Raw genomic sequence first — 4,221 nt, forward strand, 5'->3', positions numbered from 1 at the left:
GTCGGCCAAAAATAAATAACCTGGACACCCACGTCGCCATAAGCCGCCCCCTCCCCCCCCCCGAACACCCCGATTTGCAAGTAGTAAATAACTTCACCGTCACCTTGCCTCTCGCATGTTACTGTCGCCAAGCCGCCATGTTTTATTCATGGCGGCAAGAAATATTTTCCCATCAAAAATAAATTACGTGGAGGCGTTTTTCTTTAATAGAATATCAGCCATCTGCTCCGTTCAAAGCGCAGAAAAAAAAAAAAAGAACGTGGCATTCACCGCGATGAAACATTCGTTGTCTGTCGTAGGGGTGTGGCCGTTACACAGGATTTCTGCTCGAGACGGTTTTCCACTAAGCACTGATTGCAGCCATTAAAAATGATGGCAGACAACAGATTTTCAAATAGTTGCACTTTTTTTTTTTTTTTAATGCAGCCTGCAGTGAGCAGCGTACAAAAAGTATCTCTTGTATGTTTTTTTTTTTTGTATATCCCAGAGGCGCAGCAGCTTGTGCAAGTCGGCATCCGAAAAGTCTCCGGAGAAACGTGTTTTCTCTTTGCAGGTCAGTGGGTTGCACAACACGGCGACAGCAAAAGCTTGGAGGCTTATAGTGGACCAAAAATAGGCTTGCTGACAGGAAGCGGAACACTTGTGATTTTATGATAAACTACGCGCATCTTGGCCATGAGCACAAGTGCGGGTAAAAAAGGTTTTCTCAGCAATTGAGTACCTCCTAAAAATACGAACAACTGTCTGTAGCTGCCACGAAAATGGCAGCTAAAGCACTACTTTTGTCCAAATGAAGCTTTTCAACTGACTTCAAAGTCGTCACTTGGCACCGCACCAAGATGTGGCGGGCCAGATCTGGCCCCCGGGCCTTGAGTTTGACACCTGTGCCCTAGGCGGAGGGAAGATCGTTTTCTTCCTCCGGCGATCGCTCCGACTGATTACTTATTTGACTTTGGCCTATCCGGAAGAAGTACCGAGGATTCCGTTATTCTCTCGCTATTGATTGCTCTTGTCACTCATCAGCTCATTTGAACACTCTCATGCCTGATTAATCCGAGCCGTCGTTGTCAAGGCCGCTCAGCAGTCCAACCGCTTTTTTTTTCCCTGAGTTATTATCCTTCCGAGACCGGGCTCGCACCTGTGCAGCAACAAGCCCGCAGGCGTTTCAAACAAAAACACAACAAGATTAAAAAAAAAAAAAAAAAAAGAGAGCAGACAGAAAAAGTGATGCCAGACCTCAGACAACAAATCCCAACACTCCCGCTGGCTTGCGCCTAATAGAAGCTAACATCCGCAGATCAGTGGAGAGTGAAACCGTTTGCCACGTGAATAATCGCCCGCATGTCAAACAAGGGGGGGGGGCCAGATGCTAACGCGCTCCGACAAGGCACGCTCGCTCTCGGCGTCGCGGAATGCGCATGCAGGTGCACGCCCACCCCGACGCACTTGAAGATTCGAAAGCGTTTCGTACTGTCAACCGGAATCAAGAGCCGTTTTTTTTTTTCAGTCTCTGAAAGTCTTTTGTTGAAACTGTAAATCTCTCCCGAACTCCGATCCCAAAACAGTTGAACTCATTTGACAAGATTACATAAAGATGATAGATGATTTGATTTTGGGGAGAAAAAAAAAATCACTAGGTGTGGATATGAACATGCACATGTGAACACTTCCACTAACAACCCGGGCTTAACTTAGCTCCTCCGCAACATGCAAAGATTGTCTCTCAGTCAAGATGGATCACTTCAATTGAACATCTTAACTCCAGTTTCTTTAAAGATGGCCGCATCTTGTTGGCATGGCGCAGAGAATGCTTGATAAAACAGCACGTAGGTGAGTTTTTCCAACAAATATCTGGCCAAGGGTTCCACAGAAAAAATGCTAAGGGATGAATTTGTGGTTCGTGAACAATTAACACGGAGGGCATTACTAAACGTCACCAAACTTGGATACTGACGATTGCAAAGGGGCTACCTGGAGTTTGATACACGCTTCTGATATTACCAATTTGATCAAATTAGCTTTAAAAACACTGGTCGACAGCAAATTTTAATCAAAGATGGTGTGTCCTCACAATCATTAGGAAACATGAATCTCAATAAGCAACATTTCTTAATCTATGGCAATGTTCACATTTTTGAATAATGACTTCTACAAGATTCTGCGGAAATCACAATTTTCCATCACCGGTGAGCTATTTTTAGAGCAGGCTCTTGGACTACTCATGTGGTCCTTTTGGGGTTGGGGGTGGGTACTTGGTCCCCACCGGCACCACATTGGTGAGCCCTGCTGTATGCTAATCGAGTGACTGGGCACAATCAAAGTTGACCTCCACCAAGGCCAAACAATCGAAAATTTTGATCATAACAATTCTTAAGGTTCGGAATGTTGTCATTACTGAGGTGGTTCATTTATTCCTTTGCAAATTGAGGATGTCCATTATTATCATTATTATTTTCAAATCATATTCTGGTGGGTAGTGCGTCTTCAAGTTTTGAGGTTTAGATCTCAGCTCGGGCCATCCAGTGTGGAGTTTGCTTAGGGTACTCTGGCTTCATGCCACATGCCAAAAACCGGAATGCTGAGTTCAATGAGTCACACTGGATGAAACAATAAAGTCAGCAACATGAAGAAGCATCACATGGACATACACAACAATTGTGGAGCGATCATGTGCCAGCGTCTCCTGAAACGCTCACTAAACCTCATCTTTAAAACTACGCTGGGAAGTCACGGCATGTGGTAAGACTCTCCATTTACTTGATGTTAGATTTTTTATTTTTTTTTGCCTTGAGTATCGGTAGCTGGTATCGGCAGTCTCCACAAGTACTTGTATCGGTACTCATTCACCCCTAGTTATGAACCGCTTCGATGAATCACCAAAAATGAATGACCTTCTTTTTGCACAATGCAAAGTTGTTGTGTGTTGAGTAGTTCATGGCAATGGAAACACAGACAGAGAGTTTTTCATTATCCACGGCAACCGCTGTCCTCAATTTGATCTGGGCAGCACAGTGAATGTGTGCTTAGCACGTGTAAGGTTCTGGGTTCAAATATCAGCCACGGATTTCCTGCGTGGAGTTCTCTGGACTGGTTGCTTGTCTATGTGAAAACAAAATGGAGCAGGTCTGTCTCTGTATTTCCAAAGTTTAAAAAACAAAAACAAAAATAAAAAAAATAAAAAAAACACTCAACTTGGACCATGGGGGGGAAAAAAAAAGTTTTGGTCACTTTTGCATTAACAGTGAAACGCTTGAAGCTGCATGCAATCAGAATAGTCCATGATGTGTCAAAAGTGTGCAGTGATGCGCGGAAAGGATGCGAGCCGCGTGAGCACGTATTGGAGAAAAAAAAAAAGGCTTCTAGGGGTCAAGCCAGCATCAAAAATGCACGGCCCAATAAATGCGCTCAAAAGAAGCGAGCGCGTTGCCGAGGGTCGGACCTCGATTCAAGTCATGGCGGGCATTACGAAAAGAGCCACTTTAACCTGTTAAAAGCACGCATGACATGACGGGCATCACCCCGCAGCATCTTTTTTTTTTGGCCACCTCCATGAATGATTCACACAAAAACAAGCGAGCCCGACGCATCCTCTCTATGTTTCTTTGATGGAGAATACACAACCTCACGTCATACATGAATTCACCCCCACTGACTATTAAGTAGGCAGACCTACCTTGCAAAGTATCAGGAAAAACACGGACATGCTGGAGGTGGACACTTCCCAGGAGTGCACCGACAACTAAAGTGACGGCGGACCCCACTCATCCTTCAGTGTAGGTGGGGAGGGGGGGGGAGCTCACAGATCGTCCGAGCGCTCCACTTGACTGTTCCTCCCTCAACTTGCCTCCGGCTTGAAAGCGCAAATGCTCGGCCGCCTTCTTGTCTGAGTGGAAGGAAGATGTCGAGTTGACAAACGGACGACGGGCTGACGTGGGCGGCGGCGAGAGAGTGGAAGTGGAGATGAATCGCCTGTGAACACCTCCGTCCTCCAGAACTGACACCTTCTGCAAAAACAAACAAAAAAAGAACCTCAAATGAAATATTTCAGTTTCGGCGTCTCCTCTGCCCTGCGGAAGACTTTTTGAATGAAACTTTGAAGCACCTTTTGTCAGGAGTGCTACGAAGGGCACCCGTCACCGCGCGCTGCTTTCAGACAAGAGGCATCCCCCCCTTTACACTGCCTCTCCTTCGCTTTCTCTCTCTCCCTCACCCCCCCCCCCC

The 4,221-nt window shown here is 45.9% G+C and overlaps 1 long non-coding RNA gene across 2 annotated transcripts in view; it reads right to left on the minus strand.

Annotated features, from left to right (window-relative positions):
- The window catches only part of LOC109517420 (uncharacterized), a 91,587-nt gene that overhangs the window by 1,083 nt on the left and 86,283 nt on the right, over positions 1-4,221 (minus strand). The window contains exons 1-2 of one of the 2 annotated variants that reach the window (XR_002168535.1): positions 4,103-4,185; positions 3,674-4,004 (exon numbers count right to left, since the gene is read on the minus strand). This is a non-coding gene — a long non-coding RNA (uncharacterized LOC109517420). Of the gene's footprint in view, positions 1-3,673; positions 4,005-4,102; positions 4,186-4,221 lie in introns of those variants that run through there. The other variant, XR_002168534.1, reaches the window with a different exon arrangement.

This window comes from Hippocampus comes, unplaced genomic scaffold (genome assembly GCF_001891065.2).
Source record: "Hippocampus comes isolate QL1 unplaced genomic scaffold, H_comes_QL1_v1.1 scaffold92, whole genome shotgun sequence".
In the NCBI taxonomy this organism is placed as follows: domain Eukaryota; kingdom Metazoa; phylum Chordata; class Actinopteri; order Syngnathiformes; family Syngnathidae; genus Hippocampus; species Hippocampus comes.